The 14,786-nt window shown below is 28.0% G+C and overlaps 1 protein-coding gene and 1 long non-coding RNA gene across 4 annotated transcripts in view; one reads left to right on the forward strand and one right to left on the reverse strand.

The window, feature by feature from the left end:
- LOC126741096 (transcriptional regulator Myc-2-like) overlaps positions 1 to 14,786 on the reverse strand; it is a 92,028-nt gene that overhangs the window by 76,474 nt on the left and 768 nt on the right. The gene's annotated exons all lie outside the window — the stretch shown is intronic.
- The window catches only part of LOC126741129 (uncharacterized), a 67,598-nt gene that overhangs the window by 26,912 nt on the left and 25,900 nt on the right, over positions 1 to 14,786 (forward strand). The gene's annotated exons all lie outside the window — the stretch shown is intronic.

Genomic DNA, 14,786 nt, shown 5'->3' on the forward strand with positions numbered 1-14,786 from the left:
CCATACCTACTATGAAAACATAATACCTAAATTTATCTACCATTTTCCTAATTTAATATACTTATTATTTTAGGTATATCTATTTTCGTATACATATTTGTATTTAATGTTTATTTGACTTTTTTGTTGTCGTTTATTATACATATTTTTATGCATTTATATTTATAACTCTTAAATAGGCAGGTGAAACTGGTTATACATAATTTTTATTTGACCATTTTTAATAACATCATTCTATGATAACCTAATATATCACCATGTTCCTAATTTAATATACATACTTATTACTTAGGGTAGATATTTTGCATTTTAATAGTATGTGTTTTGCTTTTCTGATTATTCTCATTACAAATTCATATTTTAGATACAGTTCTCGAGAGTATTTAAAATATGAACATGTAATTAAATTAATTGATATGGTAATTCAGAGTTTATTTAGTATGTTTTTATTTTAAATTTTAGTACATATTACATAAAAAATATAAATTTGTATGAAAATTATTTTCTTTTAACTAGATACAGATTTTGTTTAATTAAACTTGGTGAAATAAAACTGTTTTTTTTTTAAATACCTAGAGGTTGGATTTTTTTTAAAATTTTTCAATAATATAAAAAAAATTAAACATAATAATATGTATAACAGCTAAATAAATGTACTATAAATAAAAATCAGTATTTTCATATCCGAAATTTGATATGACTTGAATTGACTTTATTCGTCAAACAATTTCCATAGAAGAAGCTCACGATTCAATTGGTGGTGTCTGTGGAAATTATTTGGCAAATAAAGTTAATTGAAGATAAAAATACTAGCATTTTCTTTATAATACAATTATTTAACTGAAAAAACTCGGGGTAATAATTCATAGATTACGTAGGAAATATAATGTGTAATTTTACAAATGTTTATGTAAAATTACACACTAAATCTACGTAAGTTTGGTTACATTAATTGGTGTAATTATACATTTGCTATAATTCTACTTTTACATTAAATAATTACATTTTTAATGTGATAATCAATAGTAAGTTGTAAATATACATTTAAACTTTTTACATACAAGTAGTAAAACTAAAATGTAAAATTCAGATGAAAATGTAATTTTACACTTATGTGATATGGCATCAAAGTGGCCAATGATCTGGTCTGTAAATTTACATATATTTTTTATCAGTGTAAGTTTCTTTTGAACGGGACATGAACAATTGCTAGAATTATACGTGGATCTTCACATCACATTCAAATACTGACACCTACAGCAGTGACTATACTTTAAATAATTCACAACTTAAAATTCTACATAAATGATAATAATTAATATTGATGCAGTTGCATATCAGAGGAAGGAGATTTGTTTTCATTTTCCCAACATACAGCATAGTAAACCAACAAAATTGTAAACAAATTAAATTTTAGTCAAATCGATCATTAATTCTTGATAAAAAATATTTTTTCAGGCTAAATATAGACCTTATATATTAAATATTATAGTGAGATTTTAGACTAAAGCATTGAAACTATACATTTGTCCTCTCTTGCATTTTTATTTCGTTTTCTGCATTTTTACCCCCTTATTCCAAAGCTGAAAGCAGCAATCCTATATTTAAAGTTAAGTAGAACTTTATGAATTTTATTATGGAACATCAGTGCAACTAATTGCATCTTAGTGCAAAATTAGAAATTCTTGTTGATTTCAAAACCTCTGGGAAATTAATAATTCGCCTAAATCCTTGAAACTAACAAAATGATGTGAAAAAGGAACAGTTGTCTCTCGCAAGATATTCACAAAGATTCACTAAACGGAAATTTAGGGTAATTGCTAGATAAGTGTTCCTACTTGACAAGTCTTTTCATTTAAGAGAATTATAATAACTAGAAATTCTTTTTAAACGATAAGTTGGTCTCGAAAATTCCACGGCAATACTGAATGCAAGAAAAGCCAACGCCTTGAAAATAACCTTTTATATTAGGTATACAATTGCTCAACATCAGATTTATATCCCCTAGTACCTTTTACATAAAAAAGTTTAATAACGCAGTACTTAACTTAAGCATTTCCCGAATATTGCAAAGAACAAATCAATATATCAGTAAATATACGCGCAAAAGCTTTACATAGCCGCTTTCGATTACTTAGTTCCAGTCGATTATTAATGTTAATACCTATTGCTATAATCCGCCCAAAGCGGGTGAAAACCGTATCGCACTGTATATCAAACGAGAGTAATTATGCCAAAGGGGAGCCGCGTATAGATAGCTGTAAGTATTTACAACATCGTTTTATGACAGATATAGCCGGGAAAAAGGCGGTGCTTTACATAATTATCTAAATACGCGCTATGTTGTTAGTTAGCAATTTGATGTTAGAACATAGTACGTAATTTGCAATGATTTCTATAATCTATTGGAGGTATTTTATTGCTTTTTACATGGTCATCAAGTGTTTTTAATACCATTTCGTACTCAAAAGTGCAGTCCTTAGTATGAATTTGTTGTGTTGAGCAATAATATATTTTTGTAGTAAAGTCCAATCTCTTTTCCAATTAACTATGCTTTATACCTGGCGTAGTAGTTGCAGTTAATGGTTTTGCATTTCAGTATTCCCAGGTTCAAATCCACACAATGTTATATACATTTTTGTATTTTTTTACAATGTTAGTTTGGTCAGATAGAAAAATTGTATTTCCTAGCCTTAATATTTATTATATTAGAATTTTATATACTTATTATATTAATACCAAACTTATTTAAATGTAAAAAGGAAGGCAGACAAAACATTTAAGGGATTTGCAGATTTAAATTCAAGTTGCCGCGTCAATATGCTACAAGTAAATAATTTCATAAGTTATTTGAAACGTGCAAAAAACAGGTGTATATTTAAAGAATATAAATTGTTAATAGTCTCTAAAAACATAAAACTTCGGTGATTATAGCTAATGATAAGCATAAGTGAAAATTTTTTGCTGCGGCTAACATTTTTTTTACAGCACTAAGAATTTTTAGATTTAATACATGTAAAAGTCCAAGCTTAAAAGTTTTCAAAAACTAAATTCTTTTAAGTTCTTAGATCATATCAGAAATATAATCTGAACCTAATTAGACAACTCCTTATTTAGAATCAACCTTATAAAAGAACCCTTATCCAACGAACCAAAGTAAATATGACTGAAACTTATGTTACCAATTAAGCACCCAGTATTTAAATTAAAATAAATAAAACTTTTGTAATGACTAATTTACTAACAAACCTTAAATACGCCCTATAAAACGTTTTTATCCATTAATCACCGTTGCATAGTTAATTGGTTTCCGATGGTTAACACCGCTATATGACGGCAGTATCCAACAGAGCGTGGCGAATTATTCCACTATTTATTTAAAAAACTATTTAACAATTTATTTAATTGGACGATTCATAAAATTCAACACACGCCGCTGCTGTCTGGTGCCTGCTCGCGTTTAACAAGTGGTTCTTGCCCTTTGAGTTGAAATCCGAAGGGTCCAAGGTGCTGTCAACCGTGAATACGAGGAAGAACATGTTTTTAAAATAATCTACCGTACCTATCACGCTTTACTTTAATTATAATACCAGGTACTTTTAAGCCGGTTTTTTATCCATCTGGGAATATTAAAAACATAGAGGGTGTTCCGAAATTACGTCGCAATATTTGACCTGACGCATCTAAAACGCCTGGTCATATAGTTGTTTGAAATTTTAGGTATATACAACGGTTATTATTATCAACTGCAGGTCAAAACTTTTGTCTTTGCTATTTTTTAAAACAGCATTTTGACATAAAGAAAGTTGCTGATCATTTCGGAGTATCCTATACAGTGTGGTGACTTTAACTGGAATAAATTCAGTTAAAACTAATCAAAATTTATCTCGCAAAATTCCTGAGACCCGTCGATTTTTGTTTATTTTTTTTCACATTTCAAGATAGTTTTTGTATTTTTTCACCTACAGGGGGGGTCTAAATTAACCCAAACTTTTTTTTTCAAATGGAAAGCCAATTTTTTTAAACTCTCATTGAAAAGAGCCGTTTTTCCTGATTAAATTGCCCTATTTACTTTTGTGATTATCTAAAGGAGAAATACGAGAAAAAAATAAAAACCATTAAATTATTAAAAGTCTCGAAATATTTTGTGTTGGTAAATTTTTGGCGTGTTTGTTTATTTTATTGGTATCGAGATATTTCCTGACATTGTTGTAGTGTCAATGTTAAAGTGAATTTCAACCAGTTGTTAAATAAGTTAACTTATATTGAAAAAATGCCTTATTTATCCGAATCCCACAAGATTGAAATCTTAATGATGATTGGTTATGGGGACAGAAGTCGTACTCAGCTAGAGGTTGTCCACTTATTCAGGCAGAAATATCCAGATTTGCAACCTATTAACCAAGGTACGGTTAGTAAAATCGATGAAAACACCCAATTAAATGTATTGTTAGCGATGGAAGAAAATCCGGTAACTGCAGCCAGAAGAGTAGCTTGCGAAAACTCTATTCATCATAAATCTGTGCTAAAAATTTTAAAAAGTGCAAACAAACGACCTTATAAAATGCAACCCGTTCAAGAGTTATTGGAAGACGATCCAGATCGCAGAGTTCAGTTCTGTGAATTAATGATGAACGCCATTGACGAAAATCGCATATCTTCGGAGTGGATCCTTTTTTCTGATGAGGCTACATTCACCCTAAATGGCCATGTTAATAAGCAGAACTGTCGCTACTGGTCTGACGAGAACCCACACTGGGTAATGGAAACTAATACACAATATCCCCAGAAAACTAATGTTTGGGCTGGCATAATTGGCAGGCAAGTTATAGGGCCCATATTTTTAAATGATACTTTAACTGGGGAAAGATATCTAGAATTTCTTGAACATGAACTAGTTCCAGTCTTACGTGCCTTATATCCGAGTGGCCGGCACGTTCTCCCGATCTAATCCCACTTGATTTTTTTCTGTGGGGACATTTGAAAAGTCAAATTTATATGAGCAAACCAGGAAACCTAGACGAACTCAAAGAACGTATTAGGCAAGAAATCCGACAAATATCTCCAGAAGTGTTAGAAAATGTCAGAAACGAATTTTATTATTGTCTTGGGCTTTGCCAACAAGTAAATGGTGCTCATTTTGGCATCTTATACATTAAACGCAACTTTTAATAATTTAATGGTTTTTATTTTTTTTTTCGTATTTCTCCTTTAGATAATCACAAAAGTAAATAGGGCAATTTAATCAAGAAAAAGGGCTCTTTTCAATGAGAGTTTAAAAAAAGTGGCTTTCCATTTGAAAAAAAAAAGTTGGGGTTAATTTGGACCCCCCCTGTAGGTGAAAAAATACAAAAACTATCTTGAAATGTGAAAAAAATAAACAAAAATCGACGGGTCTCAGGAATTTTGCGAGATAAATTTTGATTAGTTTTAACTGAATTTATTCCAGTTAAAGTCACCACACTGTATATAGTGCAATACACTATACATACAAAGTTATCACAATTAGCATGTAATTTGGAACATCAAAAGCGAAACCCAAAATAGATGGAATGCGAGATAAAGCGAGCCCATTAATTGATACAACAACAAAAAAAGACCGAGAAAAATTCCTCCGCGGGTTGGGAAGAGAAAAATACGGCAGAATGAAGATCGAACTTCCAAGATGGAGCGCAGCCGGTACTTTCTCTGTGTAGTGCGGTTCCAAAATTACCGTTAAATGTTATTGGTGTATCTGCTCTTTGGGAAAAATCGAATTTGGTTTATCGTGATACTTGGGGACATACGTTGCGCATTTTACGATCGACCTATTCTAAATTTATTGGTTAGCGTGAAACAAAGAACACGGAGAGTAATTTAAAGTTTAAAAAGTCCAAAGGAGTCAATCATTGAATTTTAATCAAGTTTTAGTCAACGCAATTAGTTAAAAAGACAACAAAAATCGAGATGTCATTATTAGAAATACAATCCTAGATAAGAATAGTCAATTATAGGTATATTTTTAACCATGTTAAGTTGGGAAATGAAAGGAACAACTAATTCAGTGCTTAGACAAGCATGGATGTGGTAAAAATAAGAGATTTTTTGAATTTGCCTGACATTTTCAAATTTCCAAAATAATTTGAAATCCAAGAATTTTTAAAAAGTATTATTCGTACCTTACTTAGAGCGAACTTATGTATGTAATATTTTAATTATATTTTTGAAAATATACGAACCATTCAGCCGTTTTTTCGGAGTTTTATTGAATATTTAAGCATAATTTTGAATTTCTTCGAAGTAATTAACAATTTATTATTGCTAAATAATAATTAAACTATTTTTGTAATTTCATTCAAAAGTCAAATAGCTTATTGACAGACTGGAAAAAGAAATATTTACTACATGAAAGAAATTTAAAAATATTATAAAATTGGAAACTTCGAGAAACTAGAAGAAGTAACAACAACGAAAATCAAATTTTCTAAATAAATATTATAATGATTTGCTTCCACATATTTATTCCCTAAAAGAATGTTTGCATATTTTTAAACAAAAAAAAAAAGTTCAGTTTTTTCTTAAACTACCTTAGCAAGGATTTTATTGTCTGCATCCTTATTTAACTAAAAAAAATCGAATCATTTTATAACAACTTCCAGGCGATGCGATGAACGCAGTTTATTATCGTTTTCAGCCTATTTAAAGTAATAAATTATTTATTATTCCACATAGTTTTGATTTTTTAATTAATAGTTTATATAATTAAGCATGCTTTTGTTACTTTTTTTAACTGCTTAGAAAAAATAACAAAATGTTTTACTAATCAAAGAAATATAAATAAATAAGGCATTTCACAAAAATAAAATATTAGAAAATTTTGAATAGGTAATTAGAGAAAAAAATAACAAGTTTTTATAAAGAATTACTGCAAGTATTTGAAAGAAATAATTAAATTATTAATTTACTGCAATATTATTAAATGCTTACAAAATAATATAATTAAAAATATTTAATACGTAGCGAAACCGTTTCTAAAAAATTTCAAGGTAACATTTATAGCGAACTTTTACGCAGAATAAAATATATTATATACAACCACAACATGTACATTATGTAAATAATCAAGTTTGTTGGCATTTACTTTCTCAAATTTAAATATTTACACCGGAAGTTAAACCCTCTAAAGTAAAATAATAAAATTTTCTTCAAGTTCAACTTCTCCCTAAAATTTTACCCATTTTTTACCTACATTTTATTAAATACAAAAATGAAAGTAATATGGAGCAACCAGACTCCTCCAATTAATAATAAAAGACGTATCACATTACGCAACGTTATTGCAACGACGACAGCGCATGCAGGTCGATTTTTTCACCGGTAAATTGTTGTGTTTGTTTATTATTATTATCGAGTTCCCGGCCGGCAAGTAAGAATAACAAAAACAAGCCAAGGTGCATTATTATTATTATTCTCATCGACGTAGCTAACGTTGTGCAATTTTGTGTAGCGTGGCGCGCGCCTCCTCTCATTACATGCGATTATATTTTTACTCCTCGCTCAGTGAGTAAGTAGGTAGTAAAATAATTATTGATTGTGTTTTTTTTTTGGGTAGGGTATTTATTGATGTTATACGTTCATTTACCTTTTCGGTGTTAATTGCCGGTAAAACGTAACAGGCCCAGCCCTAATTGAGGTTAAATATTTAAAAATGTAACATACAGTGGTCTAGAAATAGGTTTTCAGAGATGACCTTAAAATATGAAAAATGTATAGTTATAACATTTTTTAAGCTAATTATTAGTGGTGCATCTCCTAATAATTGTACTGGAATTAGTCACCGCACGGTTATTTCAGATGAGACACTGTTTTTTTTTTAAATCAACTTAGAATTCCATTAAATTTGGTGAGTCATGCAACATACTTTGCTTCAACAATTTCCAAGATACAAACAAATCATAAAATGAGAAACCTTAAAACAGTTTTACACTTAAACCGTAGAAACTAACCAAAAGGGAAAATCAATATTTTAACCATAACTATGCTTCAAAAGACTTTTACCACTAGCCAAAATTCTTTATTTACCTAATTCTCGACACGTGTTTCGCTAATGATCTTCAGGAGGCTTCTTAAGCCTCTTCGGGAGGACATTAAAACTTAAGGAGTTTTAATATAAACTTATAAGTTTTAATTTTGGCCAAAAAGCGTACTTTTAACCGATTTTTAGATTTCATTCTTTATTTCGGATTTCCTGACTTCTTTTTTGTTTTTAGATCATTATTGAAGAATAAAAAGCAGTATGACCATGAGAGATATTAGATAATATATAGGTGACGTAATAATATACAAGATATTAAAAAAAGCAGCCATTTTATGTAAACAGTTATAGAATTAAATAATGTTTGAGATTTGAATTATAACTACGTAAGAAAGAGAATATTTAGACCGGGTTGTAATAGAAAATAAAAAATTAAAGTAAATAAAGAAGGTTTTTATATAAAAAAGTTTGTAAAATGGAAATAGAAACAAACCCCTTAGTATAATGTAAAAATGTCGACTTTTTTAATATATCAAGAATGGGTTGAGATACCTAATATGATTTTTCTTTATACTTTCAAAACTCGTAACAGTTTTCGTATTCTTATCCTAATGGAATACACTATAAAAGTGAACATCCGGAATACCGCTAAAATAACCATAAATAAACAGAAAACGCAAACAGAAATCAAAATCCAATGTTAAATCCTAATGAAATGAACTGTTAAGCAAAATGAGCTTCATATTTCAAATTCCTGTTCCTATGGTCAATCTACCGTGAAAGTTAATGCTTTTATTCTCGATTTTAGACCACTTCCTGGTTCTTTTGCCCATGTAATTTACTTCTATGATTTGTTGTTATTGATATATTTTTTTATTGATGATTTAAGTTTACTATGGATTTATTGATCAGTTTACTGTCGTTTAAAATTCCATAATATATATTTAATAACTGGTTTTTCGTTTATTATGTACATCATTAATTTCTTTTAGCGAATTAATGTTAATCCAAACTCTATTTTATCTAAAGGATTTAAAATGTCATCCCCCTATACTTCTGTCAAAGGCAAGCCGTTAGCTAATATCCCTTAGTGGCATTAAGATCAAAAGATTTTCATGCTATCTCTTTAAAGCTGATAATCTCACAAAATTTTAAATTGTTTGTTTAATTAAAATAGCTCCTTGGCATGTATCAAATTTATTGTATTTTTTTTTTGTACAAAATAGGTAATAAGTAATAATCAACATTTTTGCGAATTTTATAGGAAAATTATTATATTTTTTCCATATCAATTTACTAAGAACACAATGCATTGATATACCCGATATTGTAATTGTTATACTAAATTATATGTTATAGTATTTTATCTATAATTTTTATGACATTTTTCAGTCAGAGCTACAATTATTGCAAACGTGACATTTAAAGAAATAAATATTTTTGCAGTATTAATTTTTTCTAGTTCCTATTATGGTTTTCAACTTTTGTAAACAGGCTTATTTTTTGTTAGTTTTAAGACTTAATTAGTATTGAATTATTCAGAATCTTCTTTTTTGTAAATAATTTTGACTTGTTCAACATCATTTATCTTTACGATTTTTAATACAAATGGTAAATTTTTTTTAATGAAATTTGTAAAATTCAGTACATGCAATTATGTTACATTCTTCTTCTTAAACTTCCATGCAGTCGCTACTAATAGAAGTTCTCCATATTCTATGTGATATGCCAATATAATTTTAATTGGTATATATAATATATGTGCATATATTGAGTTTTATTTTTTATTTAATTGTAATTTATATTTTAGAAATATTAAAGCAATATTATTATTCACTCTTATTTTTTAAAAAATCCAATATAATGAAATTCTAATTAAATTATTCATAATTACTAAAAAATGTCTACTCAAGTTTTTCTTCATAATTAAAAAAAAATTGCAAAATGGCATATAATATTTTTTATTTTATAATTTTATTATTAAGAAATTATTCTTGTATCAAATTTATTAATTTACATGAAAAAAACATTTGTATCTGATCGAAAACCTGTACCTATTATAAATTTATCGTGACGGTATAAACATTTGAATGTCTTCCTTTACTAAGCAAATTAATTGAAACCAACTTCAACTTCATAAATAAAAAAAAATTGCAAAACGTCATAAAATTTTTATTATTTTATAATTTTCATTATTTTGAAATTATTCTTAAGTTCTAGGGAAGAGACTAAATTGCATTGTATGTATGTATACAGTATTGTGCATAAATATAGCAACAAGCGATGTTTTCAAAAATATTATTTGCTCCTTTATTTATTCCATATTATTTCTTTACTTTTAAGTACACGCCTCTGTATTATTTATAAATATAACGAGATATCATAAGAATGCCAATGCAGAGTAAGGAACCTCATGTTTGTTTATTTAGACAATGTGCATAAATATAGCAACATTCTTGTTTCGCATTTATTTTATCAGTTAAATATCGATTTACCTGCTGTAAAATTGTTATTTTTGAATCTCAGAAATAACTTAAAATGGGTCGCTCAAAAACCGTCTTTGGTGATGTAAGAAAGATTATTGTGGAGCATTATGAAAATGGTGTTAGGCAGAGTGACATTGCAAGAAGCTTACGGCTTCACAGGTCACACTTCACAGATCACAGGAGTGATGTACGTCAGAACAAAGCCCCAGTGAAAAGAAAAGGATTTGCCCCACAGTTAAACATGGAGGGGGAAATATTCTTGTATGGGATGTTTCTCAGCTCCTTGCATGGAACCCATAGTAAGAATAGTGGGCAAAATGGATCATTTCATGTACAAAGACATTCTGCAAACACATTTAGTGCCATATATGGATGAAGTCATGCCAGTTTTCAAGTCAAAACAGCCATATTTCAGCATGACAACGATCCAAAACATGCTTCTCAATTGGTTAAGAGGTGATGAAAAAATAAATATAATGGTCTGGCCATCTCAATCGCCAGAGCTAAACCCTATAGAGAATTTATGGCATTACATTGACACCAAAATCAGGCACCTAACATGCTCTAATACAAATATTCTCTTTGAAATAGTGGAAAACGCTTGGAAAGAAGTGAACAATGAGGATATTATGAAATTAACTGAGTCCATGCCAAGACGATGTGCAGATGTTATAAAGGAACTACAAAACTATAAAAGAACTACACGCAATATTGAATTGATTTTAATTTAGTTGGGTTATATTTTTTTAGAATCAAAACTATTTTTTGTTGCTATATTTTTGAATAATAAATTTGCATAAAACAATTTGGTGTTTTATTTATTATGATACAAAAAATATGATAATATGAAAATAGAAACAGGCTCTAACTATTCTTGTAAATAATATATAAACCTTACTTATAAAATAGATACTAAAAGATATATAATAGGAAAGTTCAATGTTGCTATCTTTTTACACAATACTGTATATACTATACTCACCTTCACCTAAGATTTAATTTAAACTTGAAACTAAACTTGAATGAAATTTATATTAAAAATAAAAACAACATATTGGTTCCAAGAATTAAATTGTTTGTAATTACGTTTTCTCCTAATAAATAGAAACATTTGTACCTGATCCTGAAAAGCCGGTGCTCATTATAAACTGGACGTTGTGATAGTATAAACATGTGAATGTCATACTAATAAAAAAATATGAATATATGAATTGTTTTTTAAATTCTATAATGTTAATTATTCTGACATTCTTAGGAAGAGATTATATTGGTTTGTTCGTATAGACTATACTTACCTAAGATTTAATTTAACTTGAATTCAATGTATTACCTTATTGTATAAAAAAACATTTTCTAAAAATTTAATTATTTCTATAATATCTAATTTCTTCTATTAATCTTTCTATCTATATCTATTTTATAATAACTAAAAAAAAATGCAATTTTTTCCTAATAATTAAAAACATTATAAAATTCGTCACTTTATAAAAGGCGGCCAGATTATCAAATATTAATTATCGATTCATAATTTTTCTATCTGGCTAGTCATTTTTATAAAACGACGATGAGGACCAAATTCACAAACGTAAAATTCAGTAAACAACTTCGAGGAAAGCGATAATATGGTAAATAATATTCCAAATGAGTCAGAATCAGAAATCTTTAACACTGATTACATACCAATTGTCTTGCAGGATATTGTTGTGAGAGAAGGAGGTAATATCAATGGGCATCAAAGTATTAACGAAGTAATGAATCAGAACAATGTCAAAGACAATGAGAATTGAAATAAATCAGGTTGAAAAGTTTTCAAGTTTTTTGGATAATAGTTTAACTTTAGGATCAACTTATTAAAATTATCCACTGTATAACAGAAAATATTTTAATTGTTAATAAAGAAAATGGGCAAAAAGAAAACTGTGCTTATCCTGTAATGAAAGTAAAGGGATATGCAATCTTTGTGAAAAAGAAAAATTAATAAAAACACAATGTACAATTGGCCAAAAATGTGTAGCTGAACAGATAGTCCAAATAATAAATTCAAGGATTTGCAAGTGGGAGATTATATATCTATGGTTGCGAAATTTGATAGGAGTTCCTTGATCCAAAAGGGCTACTAGAAAAAATACTGGATATACAAAATGGGGTATACCCGATAGGTATAGAGCATGATCCCTTACTTCATGGTTCTCCACAGGAAATTTTAACTTTAATCCGTTTGTCACACCAAATGTTAATATCACTTTAAGGGAATTTCTAAGGTTTCGCAAATTTGAAGATGTCTTTGCTTTAAGGCTTGTGAAAAATGTATAAGTAGGTGCCATTTCAGTGGTCCATGTCCCAATAAATTATTTTTTTTTAATAATATTTATTATGTTTTTTTTTTGTATGCTTATTTGCATTTGCTATATTGTATTTACTTATAAAGTAAGTGTTGTTAATGTTTACATAAATAAAAAAAATACTTTTTGCATACTCCTAATTTCCAAATTTCAGAAACTATTTTCTGAATATTAATTTGAAGCTCCATGAAAGTTTCGTTTAAAATTTCATTTTTTGAAATATTTTTGCAGCTTTTTCAATGTGATTCTAGATTTCCCAGAACCTTTTTTTAATAAATTATTTTAGTTCTTATATTATTACAATTCTTTTAAAACAAAATGAAAATCCGCCATTTTCTGCTGTATATATGAAATATGGAAAAAATGCCAAAGGACCATCCCTGTTATTTTATGGTCGATAGCCCTAGTTAAATCCAAAAATACCCAAATATAATTAATTTTTGTGTCTACTTAAATAGATTTTTACTCTCCTAATGGTGAAAACTGATTTAAGGAGTGTGATTAAATGCACATTAGAACTTTATTTCTTACATCTATGTCATAGTAGTAAGTTCTTTTATAAAAAAAAATTATAAAATGATAGAAGTATCCTTGCAACTTCATGAAAATCCATCCAAGTATGCTTATGGAAACTTACATGATAGGTATCTATGAATGTTAAATATTTCTTTATTTTTCTGTTTTTAGAATTTTTAGAATTATTTTAGTTCTTATATTATTACAATTCTTTTTAAAACAAAATGAAAATTCTCCATTTTCTGCTGTATATATGAAATATGGAAAAAATGTCCAAGGACCATCCCTGTTAGTTTATGGTCGATAGCCCTAGTTAAATCCAAAAATACCCAAATATAATTAATTTTTGTGTCTACTTAAATAGATTTTTACTCTCCTAATGGTGAAAACTGATTTAAGGAGTGTGATTAAATGTACATTAAAACTTTATTTCTTACATCTATGTCATAGTAGTAAGTTCTTTTATAAAAAAGAATTATAAAATGATAGAAGTATCCTTGCAACTTCATGAAAATCCATCCAAGTATGCTTATGGAAACTTACATGATAGGTATCTATGAATGTTAAATATTTCTTTATTTTTCTGTTTTTAGAATTTTTTCTTAATAAATAATACATTGCTATTGATTTGTTTTATTCATAAAATAAAGCACATCAAAAAATATTCTTTTAACTGTCTTATAGGTACAAGGACAATTTTTGATACCTGCTTAGTACTGACAAATATGTATGTATGGCATCAATATAGGTATTTTATTAAATACTAAACTAAATTACTAGTACCTCACCGGCAAGAATATTAAATGAGAGAAACTTTACCCTTTGACAATCTGGCCCCCCTTTATAAAAGGACTAGGGCTTTTCTAAAAGGACTGGTTTTATAATCTGGCTAGGACTATATATTACTATACTTACCTAAGTTTTAATTTTAACTTGAATTAAACTTACTGATTTAAATTAAAAAAAGTTTAGCAATTTTTTTCCTAATTAAAAACATTTGTATCTAATGCCAGAAGTTAGGTATAATAAACTTGAGGTCCTGACAGTATAAACTTGTGAACTTTACCTACTAAGCCAACTAATTGGAAGGAAAATCAGCTTTATAAATTAAAATAATTGTGCAAAACAATTTGAAATTTATCAAATTTTATAATGCTAATTATTCTGAAATTCTTAAGAGATTAATTTGGTTTGTATACCTATATGCTATATTGTATTTTTTTTACTATACTTACATAAGATTTATTTATAGAAAGACAATAATAGGTATATTTAAAGAAATATATTATTTATATAAGTTTTAGTTTTTAAAATTATTTAATTAGTTATCTTGCAATTATTCTCAAATGCTTGGGGGCTTAGAAAGAGGTTAAAGTAAGGCTTGCAGGTATACTATAATTACTTAATATTTATTAACGGTAATTTTAA

Source organism: Anthonomus grandis, chromosome 1 (genome assembly GCF_022605725.1).
Source record: "Anthonomus grandis grandis chromosome 1, icAntGran1.3, whole genome shotgun sequence".
Lineage (NCBI taxonomy): Eukaryota > Metazoa > Arthropoda > Insecta > Coleoptera > Curculionidae > Anthonomus > Anthonomus grandis.